The sequence below is a fragment of the Sparus aurata genome, chromosome 15 (genome assembly GCF_900880675.1).
Source record: "Sparus aurata chromosome 15, fSpaAur1.1, whole genome shotgun sequence".
Lineage (NCBI taxonomy): Eukaryota > Metazoa > Chordata > Actinopteri > Spariformes > Sparidae > Sparus > Sparus aurata.
Genome location: NC_044201.1, coordinates 1,549,093 through 1,562,511, shown reverse-complemented (window position 1 = coordinate 1,562,511; position 13,419 = coordinate 1,549,093). Strand labels below are relative to the sequence as shown.

At 40.6% G+C, this 13,419-nt stretch overlaps 1 long non-coding RNA gene across 3 annotated transcripts; it reads right to left on the bottom strand.

The window, feature by feature from the left end:
* Window positions 1–2,325: 2,325 nt before the first annotated feature.
* Window positions 2,326–5,240, bottom strand: LOC115596294 (uncharacterized). 3 transcript variants are annotated; one of them, XR_003986873.1, is made up of 5 exons: window positions 5,187–5,233; window positions 4,856–4,914; window positions 3,828–3,959; window positions 3,641–3,732; window positions 2,326–2,501 (listed from the first exon to the last, which is right to left on the bottom strand). It is a non-coding gene; the product is annotated as an uncharacterized LOC115596294 (long non-coding RNA). The 3 variants fall into 3 exon arrangements; XR_003986872.1 differs by lacking the exon at window positions 4,856–4,914 and having other exon boundaries at window positions 2,332–2,501; window positions 5,187–5,240; XR_003986874.1 differs by lacking the exons at window positions 4,856–4,914; window positions 5,187–5,233 and adding an exon at window positions 4,472–4,576 and having other exon boundaries at window positions 2,332–2,501.
* Between the last annotated feature and the right edge of the window lie 8,179 nt (window positions 5,241–13,419).

Genomic DNA, 13,419 nt, shown 5'->3' with positions numbered 1-13,419 from the left:
CCTAACACTCACCGAAACCTTGTAACGCTGCTCCCTGCGACTTGCGTGGACAAGACTGACCATCTCCCCATCAGCATGGCTGCAGCTCTCTACATGCCCCGACTTATAATGATGTTTGCCTCTTTCTAGGCTGTTATCCTCTCCTTGGAAAAAAGCGGTGAAGTAGTGCAGAGAGATCACCAGAGAGCGGGTGGTGACGTACATCATTCGCATCGAGAGCAGCGAAGGGCTGTAGTTCACAAAGCGGCCTCACACAAAACCTAACATTATCAAGCGTCTTCACACTAAATTGTAGTCATCTTTGCATGGAAAATTATCTTTAAAAACCACAAACAACATATGTGAAATTCATGGCAGAATTCAAACGGGACCAGAAAATATTTTTTATCTCTCCATTGACTGCCATTCATAACAATTCGCATCTTAGGTCCCATGTACCGGAAACTGAAGGGCGTGACTTCGCCACTCTATTAATCTTACCTCAATTAAGCCGTGACGGAAGTAAGGAGATGAGGAGCAGTCTGAGCACCAAACGTTTATGACAGGGAGCTAGTTTTCAAACAGCATATCCATCCGCAGAGAACCCGCTTAACTCCTCCGCCTAATCTGTAAAATCCGAATATTTGCAACAACTCGTATGACGGTTATGATTAAACTATAACTTGTCAGTATTAGGCATGAACAAATGAAATTTAACCATTACGAACTGAATTTGATGTCGGACTACTCGGTCCAAAATAAATTAACAGACCTACTGGTTTCCTGCCTCCTCACACACACACACACACACACACACACACACATAGACAATAATAAGAATAATATTCAATTTAAACATAATAAAGTTTAATTTCACACTTGACAATGCTATAGATAGTATTTTAAAGTTAGAATTTTTTTCCCAATTTTATTATTTTCACTTCACTTTAGCTGCTACAAGTGATTTTTACTGGGTGATAACAGGTGTTATGTTTTCTATTAATTGAATTTAATAGTTCAATGTATATATATATACATATATATATATATATATATATATATATATATATATATATATATATATATATATATATATATTAGGGCCGGGACTCGATTAAAAAAAATAATCGAATTAATCAGAGGCTTTGTAATTAATTAATCGAAATTAATCGCATTTTAATCGCATATAAATATTTGACCTGAGAACAGGGAGAAGCAATTTTTTTCACATGGATTTTAGTATACCATTGAATAATGACTGAATACAGAAGCTTAAGCAACAAAAAAAAAAATTGTTTTTTCAAGACCAACAGACCAGTGTAATTTTTTTAATATTTTTTTGGCCTTTTATGGCTTTAATGACAGAACAGCTGAAGATATGACAGAAAACAGGGAGAGAGAGAGAGGGGGAGTGACACGCAGCAAAGGGACCCAGGCCGGGAGTCGAACCTGGGTCCGCTGCAGAGCCTCGGCACATGGGACGCGCGCTCTACCCACTGAGCTAAACGCTGCACTGACCAGTGCAATTTTTTCTTATCTACGCTGCCATCCATCCGCTTTTTAAAACAAAATTTCCCATCCACGGGGCCAACCAAAGCAGTCTCATCTGCTTCTTTGTTCATTGTTGTTGTCTGAAGTCATGAACGTTAGTTGGTGCTCCAGTATAATCGGTACCCTTGAAACTCCTCCAGTGAGAAACGTTCCGCGGTGCAAAAATAGGTGCGATTAAAATGCGTTAATTTTTTTAACGCGTTAATTTTTTTGGAATGAATTAATCGTAATTAACACGTTAAAGTCCCAGCCCTAATATATATATATATATATATATATATATATATATATATATATAAATATATTAAACATTGTGTGTGTGTGTGTGTGTGTGTGTGTGTATATATGTAACAGGTGTGGACAGGGCATGAAAGGAGATGACTCGAGGACTTGTTTTCCTGCATTTATTATTTGCAGAAGACAGTAATACACATTAATTGCCTTTTGTTCCTTATCTGCACCTCTGTCCCCTCAACAATGCAAGGCGGCAATGACAACTCAAAATACATATAAACACATTATTTTAATATAACACTATGTATTCAACTCAATGTGCACATCACTAGCCATGAGCTATTTAAATTGGCAGGAAAACATTTCAACTTAAACAACAAATCTCCTCAAACCATGACAACCCACATAGCAAAATTGGTCTGGCCCAGCTCCGGCCCACATAAGGCACTTGCACTCGGCCGACATACTGCAAAGAATGACGGCCCCCCAGTGGCCCGGATATGGTTTGCCAGAGCTGGCATAGACTTTCACACCATGCATAGAAACATCACGTCTCCATATGTTCCACCAGCAGTAGCACCTTACAAAAGGTGAAGAGAGTTCAGATCAAAAGTCTAAAATGCATTACGCATGAGAGCTTCTCTCACTGTCCATCATTCTCATTTACTCACTTCCTCCGCTGTTCCCATCAGGTGCTTTCTGCAACCATTTTGTAATCCTGGTCTCGATTTCTTGGTCTGTGGCATCAGAAGTCAGACACACACATACAAACACACAAATTAATGAATATCACAGTACAGTTCACAAGTGACACATCTGATGACTAGCTCAATAAATATGATTGGCACTACATTCCAACAGCCATCAGTGTGTTTGGCCATTAACATGCCCCCCCCCTGCATTGAATGGAAAAGAAATTCATGAAACTATTTAACAGTTTTTTTTACTTTATTTAAATTTTGTGATGACGAATGCAATCACATTGCTGCAATTTAAGTTGTTAGAATACACATATAAAGCACTAGGGATGTTCTGAATTAAACGACTGGTCATGTAAATGTTTCAAACATCGCTTGTCGTCACCAGAAATAGTGTAATCTAGTGTAAAAGGTGGCAGCGAGTCCGGCAGTATCTCGACATAGAAAATGAAAATAAGGATGTAGCCTGTGTCAGAGTAAACTGGCATACCGGTATAAGTGCTCGACCGGAGCAATGCATAACCACATTCAGTACCCACATCACACACACATTCACATCAGCCTGCTTGCAGATCTTGCCAAACAAATTTCTACAACATCCCCCCCTCAGAGAAGAAAATAACAGCTGCACCCCCCCAAATAATTATTATTGCTATCATTACTGTTAATATTTTTGCTGTTGCTATACGCTATGTTCAATGCATTGTCAGACATTGGGATGGCATTTAGCTGGGCAGCAGCAGCTTCTCCATCATCACTGAACACAACTGAACTCCGTTTTTATTTAAATGAGGAGCTGTTTGATAGATACCATTGATCCCACTGTTCAACAACCAAATGCTGATATAGTTGGCACTTAGTGGCACACATTAATGAACTGAACTATGTTAATGAAATGTGTCATCTTCTCTGACCGCTGACATGCTGTGTGGCTACCGTTAGCAGTGCTAGCAGCAGCCTGCTCTCCGTGCAGGATAACATCCACATTTGATGATTTTCCAACTTTTACTAAATCATTAATAATTAGATGCTAAAATCATAACATTCCATCCATTTCTACATAGGCACTCTTTAAAAAAAAAAAGAAAAAAATAATTAAAATACCACTGAGCCATCAGCTATTCTGGATTGCACAACCTCATCTCAAACAGGCTGGGCTTTGAAACAGTTTTCTTTACCTTGTAGGCCTTGATTAGCTCCTCTGTTTTTCACCAAGATAGAGAATGAGGCCTCTGATCACAGCCTGTCTTCTGGACTCAATGCTGTTGTGCTATAAAAAAAGAAAGGAGATCATGCTAAGTACAAACATCAGAATGCTAATATATAACTAACTATTTAACTGCAATAAGTACATGCCTCATTTACCATGTCACGGGTCTCATCAAGTTTCTTCCCAACAGCTTAGAGGCTCAACAGCCTGGGTGTGTATTGGTCCAACTTCCCCAGTAATGTGAACTGTAGTGGCTTTAGTGTGATCCTCCATAATTCATCCTTGATCTGCAAAAGAGGTCAGAAGTGAGATGGAGAAACATCTTGAGATACAGAAAAAAAGAATAACAGAGACACAGAGCAACAAAAACAGAACAGAGTCATGCATTTTATTCTGACAGCCTCATCAGGCTTACTTTTGCTGCATTTTAGACTGGGCTGTCACGACATTTCTTTCAGTGAAAGACCAGAATCTCTGCCCCCAAAAATTACTTTTTGTCTGGTCCATAAACTGAAATAATCTAACATGTGTCCACTTTCCCCACAACAATTGTTTTTGCATACCTTCACCAGTGTGCTTGACACGATAAATCATCTGATAAGCACACAATGACATAGTAACTGACCACTAAAGAGATCGTCTATGCAGCACGCATCTCACTCTGCCCCCTGTACAGTGGGCTCTCTATTTGAGAACTCGGCGCGGTGTATCACCTGCAGCGTGGCTCGCTCTGCCCTCTGCTGCGTTTCGTGGCTAACAAGCAGACCTAACTTAACAACCTAGATGTAGGCTAAGTTACCTGCTAGTTAGCAGCCACCGCTGCGACCAAAAACCGGCCACACAAACCCAAACACACACGGCCGACTTACAGCTAACACTCCTCGCTAACGGTGTTAGCTAACGGCTAACCCCTCATTAACAGCTAACACCATTAGCGAGGGGTGGCCCCGTACACCGGGGTGTTAGCCGTTAGCGAGGGGTGTTCGCGGCACCAGGCGCCCCACGCTAACGGCTACTGCCTCGCTAACGGTGTTAGCCATTAACGGTTAGCCGTTAGTGAGGAGTTAGCAGTTACCGAGGGGCGCCGTGTGTCGCGAACACCCCTGGCTAACGGCTAACCCCCCCGGTGTTAGCCGATAGAGAGGGATTCTGCACAGTGCCATAGATAGAAATGCATACTAACGTTAGTTTACTCTATCACTCTGGTTCTGCATGCAGCCATAAACCGGCACCCAGCGCTGTCTGATTAACGTAATGTGAAAGAAAAAACACATCCATGCTTACTTTAAATTATAGTCACTTGGAAACGTCAGGTTCAAATTACATTTGAAGCAAGTATTTTAAAACTTGCTAACATTAGTTTCAAGTTACACAGAAGTCTGTTGAAGCCACTATTGTTAATTACAAATTACATCTAGTGCCTCCAGTTATTTTACTTATTTCTACAACAATGTAAAACCTGAAAGATTGTAGTAAGTAACCAACTATAACACTAACATTAACTAAATTCTTACCTTAACAGTTCAGTCTCCCATTTTTCAAATTTCTCCTTCTGTCTTTGCTCAGGCGTTTGGTGCGAATACCCAGAGCACCACGGGGGGGGAGGGCAGTCGGAGTAAATACAAAGTGTAGAAGATTTGTTGATCCGTTTACATACAGCTTGTTAGGGAAAACAATCAAAATGACTTGTGTTTTGAACAAATGTAGAATAATTCACAACTTGATATATTCATGTCTAGAGACAAACTTTGTTTTGTATTGTTATTATCACAGGATTAATTATGTTACAATTATTTATTCTTAGATTGACTTGTTTCAGTGTATAGAAACGCCTGTAGGAACCAATAAGACTTATGTGGGAACCATTAAGACTCCTATAGAAGACTCCTGTAGGAACCATTAGACTCCCGTAGGAAACGTTAGTAGGGACCGTTTAAGTCCTGTAGATTTGTGTAGGAGATATTAGAACCTTAGAAAATCAAACCAAACCATTAGGACAACATAAGTAGCCATTAGAAACCATTAGAAACCACCAGGAACAATTAGAAACCAATAGAATATGCCTAATGGTTTGTCTGACTTTTTTCAGCAGGGTACATATCTGGGCCACATACAACTAACCACAAATAGCCCACATTTGGCATGCCATTACATAAACGGTGCCATCATTGCCAGACCTGGCCCACATCTGGCTAACATTCTATTTACCAGGTCAGAAATAGGCCAAAAGTGCCGGCTTGATGCCAGATCTGGCCCAGACCTGTCTGTTACAGATCTGGGCCACATACACCTAACCACAATTGGCCCACATTTGGCATGCCATTACATAAACATTGCCATCATTGCCAGACCTGGCCCACATCTGGCTAACATACTATTTACCAGGTCAGAAATAGACCAAAAGTGCCGGCTTGATGCCAGATCTGGCCCAGACCTGTCTGTTACAAATCTGGGCCACATACACCTGACCACATTTGGCCCACATTTGGCATGCCATTTCATAAACAGTGCCATCACTGCCAAACCTGGCCCAGACCTGTCTGTTACAGACCTGGGCCACATACACCTAACCACAATTGGCCCACATTTGGCATGCCATTACATAAACGGTGCCATCATTGCCAGACCTGGCCCACATCTGGCTAACATACTATTTACCAGGTCAGAAATAGACCAAAAGTGCCGGCTTGATGCCAGATCTGGCCCAGACCTGTCTGTTACAAATCTGGGCCACATACACCTGACCACAATTGGCCCACATTTGGCATGCCATTTCACAAACGGTGCCATCACTGCCAAACCTGGCCCAGACCTGTCTGTTACAGACCTGGGCCACATACACCTAACCACAATTGGCCCACATTTGGCATGCCATTACATAAACGGTGCCATCATTGCCAGACCTGGCCCACATCTGGCTAACATACTATTTACCAGGTCAGAAATAGGCCAAAAGTGCCAGCTTGATGCCAGATCTGGCCCAGACCTGTCTGTTACAGATCTGGGCCACATACACCTAACTACGATTGGCCCACATTTGGCATGCCATATCATAAACGGTGCCATCACTGCCAGACCTGGCCCACATCTGGCTAACATACTATTTGCCATGCCAGATGTAGGCCAGAGGTGCCGGCTTGATGCCGGATCTGGCCCGGACCCGCTTGCTATGTGGGAATACATATAAAAAGGGAGGACAGCGACCTCTTTTGGCAAATTAAAACAGTGTGTGGATGAGAGCGGCTATACAGAGCAAATGAAACTTATCACATGTAGCAAGGAAAAGCACATACCTGCAGAAGACAGTAATACACATTAATTGCCTTTTGTTCCTTCTCTGCACTTCTGTTCCTAAACAGAAAGAAATACCATTATGGTTGCCACGGTGTTCGAAACGGTACTTTATTTACTAGACACAGGGCAGTCTGCTGCGTTACAACGGCGCCAAGAAAGTTAGACAAAAACATCTACAAAACTTATATTAATGGTCAAAACAGCACAAAACAGCTGGGTAACGTAGCAGTGTTAGCAGTAACCATTATGCATTAACATTACGAGATAAATTATTGAATTTCTGAGGAAAACAATAAAATAGCACGGCAGCATTTTCCACACAACAGCAGCCGGCAATGTGAGGGTCAGTTGGAGTTACGGAAGCTTAGGAGGTACAGAGAAGGTGACGTATGGCAAAGTGATTTGTGCAGGAACCATTATTAAAAATAGTGATAAATTAAAATAATTCATAACGATAAAATTCACACATACTCAACAATCATTAAATGATAAATAAAATTGACAAATACAAATTGGAAATAAGAACTGATGAAGTGCATTTTAACTCTGTTACATATACACACACACACACACATATATAATTTATTTTATTTTATTTAAAAAAAGTTTATTTAGTCAGTGTTTCTTTTTTTTTTTTTAAGTTCTTATAATATCAAGTATCAATTCTTATCAAGTATATTTCTGAGCCAGTAATTCAATTAATTACATTTGCCTTAGGACAGTTCATCCCAGCTGACATAGAGCCTGCTCCACAAATCTTCTCACCTTTCAAGCGTGTTGTTGTCTCTGTCTCTGTCCTCTCTCCCTCACATATTTGCAAAGATAACATTTCGAGGCAAGCTGTGTTAGCCCAAGATAGTCCCAGCAAAGCGTTCTGGGATTTTTCGTCTACCCCTCGGTTTTGAGACAGTATCTGAAAAACTGAAGCCCCATTTACACTGCCTTTACCAGGTGGAAACATTACTCTAATTTTCTACTTGCACAGAATTTATGTGGCTCTGAGGTAGTATCAGAGGCAAATAAACCAAGGCTTATAGGTAGACTTTCTTTACACACATATTCTGTCTAAAAGGGGCTTCATTGTGGGGCCCACGTTATTAAAACCAAACGGGCCCCGGTGTTTCCCACTTTCATACCATGCCCACTTAGCCCACTAACATTCCCTATAGGGCCGTGTCCATGTTAGCCAGTTCTAGCCCAGACTCACATAGCCCACAGAAATACTTTATGGGTCCCATTTAGTCAGCCCACATGGGCTCCCCATGTGGCACCCATGTAACTAAAACCAAATGGGTCCCAAGTAGTGTTTCCCAGTCCCATACCATGCCCAGTTACCCCACTTATATTTCATATAGGGCCCATGTCCATGTCACCCAGCTCCAGCCCAGACTCACCTGGCCCATGTATCTTCCCTATAGGGCCAATATAGTCAGCCCACATGGGCTCCCCATGTGGCACCCATGTAACTAAAACCAAATGGGTCCCACGTAGTGTTTCCCAGTCCCATACCATGCCCAGTTAATCCACTTATATTCCATATAGGGCCCATATCCATGTTACCCAGCTCCAGCCCAGACTCACCTGGCCCACATATATACTTTATGTAGCCCATTTAGGCAGCCCACATGGGCTTCATACGTGGGGACCATGTTTCTGAAAAAATATGGGGCCCTTAAAATTTGAATTGTTTATGCCCATGCCCACTTAGCCCACTTACATCCCTTATGGGGCCCATACAGTCAGCCAGCATGGGCTTCATATGTGGGGCCCATGTAAATGAAACCACACAGGACAATTTGCCCAGTTCAAGCCCATGCCCACTTAGTACCCACATAGCCTGTTTAACCCTTGTGGGCCCCACATGTACATGCCGGCTGGGACCCATCAAAATTTTGGAAAATTATCAAATCGTTATCAGAAAAAATAATAATAATAAAGGCTTGGAGCTTCCCACATGCATTGCATGAAAGAAAACTGACAGACAAGGCCGAAATGCTCGATTGTTTTACTGAACATTTTATAGCCTCTGGGTTTTTAGAGTCTGAGAGTCTGTTACTTTCAGTCCTGTTACAGTTTCTGAGGTACATGAAGCCCTCAAGCTTTTGGTCACATCTAAAGCTGCAGGCCCTGATAAACTAGACCCTTACTTTTTAAAGTTAGCAGCAAATTTTATTGCCACTACTTTAACACACATTTTTAATCTATGCTTGATCACAAATTTAATTCCTCATATCTGGAAGTCAGCCTTTGTTGTTCCCCTACTTAAAGGGGGTGACCCCACTATTTTAAATAACTACAGGCCCATCTCAAAACTGTCTGTCCTGGCAAGTATTTTGGAATCCTTTGTCAGTGATCAACCAAAGGATTTTTTAAATAGTAATAATGTTTTATCTGACTTTCAATCTGGTTTTAGAGAAATGCATAGCACAACAACAGCAGCTCTTAAAGTTTTGAATGACTTTATTGAATCTATGGATAACAAGCAGCATTGTGCAGCCCTCTTTATTGATCTTTCTAAGGCATTTGACACAGTGGACCACTTTTTGCGTAAGCACAAACTATCTAAAGCTGGACTGTCTCAAAAAACTGTTAGTTGATTTGTTAATTATCATACAGACATCACACAGTGTGTGCAGGCAGAAGGCTGCATCTCTAGCTCTCTCATTGTAAGTAAAGGTGTACCTCAGGGCAAGGGCGTAACATTGGTTTGAAAAGTGGGGGGACACAAAAAAGTGGTGGTCTGATTTGACTACCATTTTATACATTTCTACATGCTTTTAATCATATTCCAAGCTACTTAAAAGCAACACATTATGATGAACATGACTATCATGCTTATTTTTATATCTGTCAGTAAATATACATGAGAAATAACTGTCTTCCTCTCTGCATATTTAACCTACAAACCTACTGAACATCACATGTTGTGGGATATAAGTTATACTTCGAAAAATAGGACTGATAGATCTATAGCACATTATTTATGGAACTATCAACAGATAATGTTCCATTTGTAACTTCAATCACAACATATACAAGATTTATCAAAATATGACATATACACAGTTTATATTAACTATGAATTACAATAATAATATCATTAATTATATCAACTCTGCCTGTGCCTGCTCCCTCAGGTCTCTTCTCACCTTACATCTTATATGAAAACAGAGGGTAGCTTTGTTCAATGTTACTGATTAGAATACATTTACTTTTTTCACTTTGAAATTGATCAATAATTCATTTCATTCGTAGCATCACTGACAGTATGTGACAGTTAAGAATGAGTTTTGGATTAAACTGTGTTCACTTCTTATCACGTTAACTTCTTACCCTCATTATTGATAACATGAATCACCTAAACCTTTATACAGAGCCTATAACCCACCTGCAACTCAGTGCTTCTCCCTGCCTCATCCTCCCCATCTTTCTCAGACACCTCATCTTGTTTCTGATATGAAAGCAGCAACATGAAACTTTAATTGATCAATGCTGATATGAGAATAGGGTGGGAAATTAACTTTTTGAACCACTGGCCACAGTGGTAGGTAGATTCCCAAATTCTACCAATTTTTTCAAAGTGACAGTGACAAGTTAGGCAGGCTAATAGCTAGCTCACATCAAGGTAACAGTTAACTAGACAGGAAGTTATTCTGGCTCAGTGACTATAGCATTTTCATCAACCAACTCACGTCTCCTTTCTTCCTTCTACGACGACATTACGCTGAGTATCGGACGCTTGAGAGCTACTGCGTTCCACTGGATTAAATAAAAGTGGGGGGGACAAAAATGGGAATTCGGAAAGAAATCACACTTTTATGCTGATGATACTGTACTCTACTATACAGCACCCACCCCAGAGCCCTCTCCCAGTTACAACTTGCTTTTAACACGGTTCAAGAACATTTGTATGATTTATAACTTGTTTTAAATGCTGAAAAAACTAAAATCACGCTGTTCTCTAACACAAAAGCAAAACCACAAAATCTGACCTCAATCGTCTCTTCTCAGGGTTTGAAGATTTAGTGTGTTTCCAATTACAGATATTTTGGGATATTAATTGATGAATCCCTCTCTTTCGCAAATCATATTCAGCAGCTGGTAAAAAGATTGAAACTGAAACTGGGTTTTTATTTTAGGATAAAATCCTGCCTTTCTTTTAAATAAAAAAAAAGACTGGTTGCTGCCACTTTTATGTCTGTTCTGGACTACGGTGATGTTGTATATATGAAAGCCTCGTCTCAAAGCTTACATGCTCTTGACACTGTGTATCATGGAGCTCTGAGGTTCATCACTGGTTTTAAAGCGCTTACTCATCACTGTACACCAGAGGAGGCTCGTCCATAGAGGCAGAGGAGGTTGGTCCTCCTCTATTTTTAAGAGGCAAGAGGAAGACCAATTTTTTTTTAAGAAAGAGTAACTGCTTGAAATAAATCATTACCAAATCTCAGTATCATTTATAAAATATTATATATATATTATATCATTAAAAAAAGTTTCTTCTTTGGAAGAAAATCCACTTACAACGGTTCAACAGCGACAGCTGCAGACGGAGGAGACAGAGCAGTCTGTGAGAGGAGCAGGGAGCAGGAAGGTGGAGGCTAGAGGAGGACGGAGGGCTTCTGTCCTCCGTGGGAGGGATCTCCTTCCATTCACTCAATGCATTTAAGATTTTTTCATGCTGATCTATGATTGGCTAAGATACGTAATTTGACTCGCTAAGGGAGGACGTCCTCCCTTACCAATCAGCAACCAGAATACAAGATTGACAGCAGGTTGGTCCAATAACAGTTCCCAAATTTCATTCTCACATTTATACAACCGTAAACAAAAAATACTACTATGTATTTTACAGCTTTCACTGCCAGCCATGCTCGGACAAGAAATATGGAGTTTTCAGCAATATTGGAATCGGTTTCAAGGAAATATAAGCATATTTCTGAAAGAAAAAAAACTGTTAGGAGAAATCAGAGAGAAGTTTCGTTTCTTTCGTTCGTCCTGCTGGAGGACATAAAGTTAGCGGCATGACCGGGACAGCAACACAGTTACAGCGCACACAATACAGAGCAGCAACAAAGCCACTGTTGTGAAGGTCAAGTGTTGAGTGCTAAGATAGCACAGGTGGTAGAGCAGTTGCCTGCTATTCAGGTGACTGGGGTTTGAATCCCGAAGGAGATAGAAGTTTATTTATTTTTTGTCTTGTATATTAGCTTTTTAATGAAATGTTTTTTTAAAGAAGTCTTGTAAGTCATTGTTTTATTGCTTAATTTTCATTTAATATAAGAAAGTAGGGTTAATTAGTTGACTTGTATAAAATAACATGACACCGTGGACTGGTTTTCCTCCTGTCCTCCCCAATTTTTTCAGACACCAGCCGCCACTGCTGTACACTCTATGAACGGGTTGGATGGTCCTCCTTATCAATATGTAGACTGAGACACATGCATATTCTCACTTACAAGGCCCATCTTAGGTTTACTTCCTTCTTACCTCTTGTCCTACATTAACCGAAGTAATGCTGGGACATACAATCTTTGGTCTCAGGATTTGTTCTTGCTGTCTGTCCCAAAAGTCAAAACTGATCTGGGAAAGACAGCATTTAGGTTTGCTGTTCCCTCTGCTTGGAACATGTTACAGAAAACTTGAAATGAGTTGGTCTCATTGAACACTTTTAAGGGGAAGTTGAATGACCTGGAGGCAGAAACATCTAGTCGAGATGTTTTGCATGAGGCTTTTGTTATTTTAGCTGACCTTGAAATGTGGCCTCCACCCCAGCACCTTCCAGCGATGCAGCAGCTATACTCCTGTTCCCCTCACCTCAGACAAGCCTAGTGATGTAGCATCAGCTTCTACTGTCCCCTTCATGTCAGCACATTGAGATAGGGCAAGAACATCTTATAAAATTCTCCATCATTGGATTAAATCATGTTGTCACACAACATTAGTCTATATCATGCATATTGCACTGAAGTTTCTGTGATACATTTTTTTTGTGCAACAGTCTTATTTACAGTGCTGTGAAAAAGTATTTGCCCCTTACAGATTTCTTTGGTTTTTGCTTTTCTGTCACACTTACATGTTTCAGATCATCTATTATTAATGGAAAATAGCTATCCAAACCAACCTGACCCTATGTGAAAAAGTATTTTGCCCCCCCTTCTTAAATCAGGAATTAACTGTGATTCAAGAAACTGCTTAAACAGAACCTGTCTGACACCATGAAGTAAGCCAAAAGATCTCAAAAAAGCAACACATCATGCCCCGTTCCAAAGAAATTCAAGAACAGATGAGAAACAAAGTCATTGACATCTATCAGTGTGGAAAGTGTTACAAAGCCATTTCTAAGGCTTTGGGACTCCAGTGAACCCCAGTGAGAGCCATTATCCACAAATGGAGAAAACATGGAACAGTGGTGAACCTTCCCAGGAGTGGCCGGCCTTCCAAAATTACTCC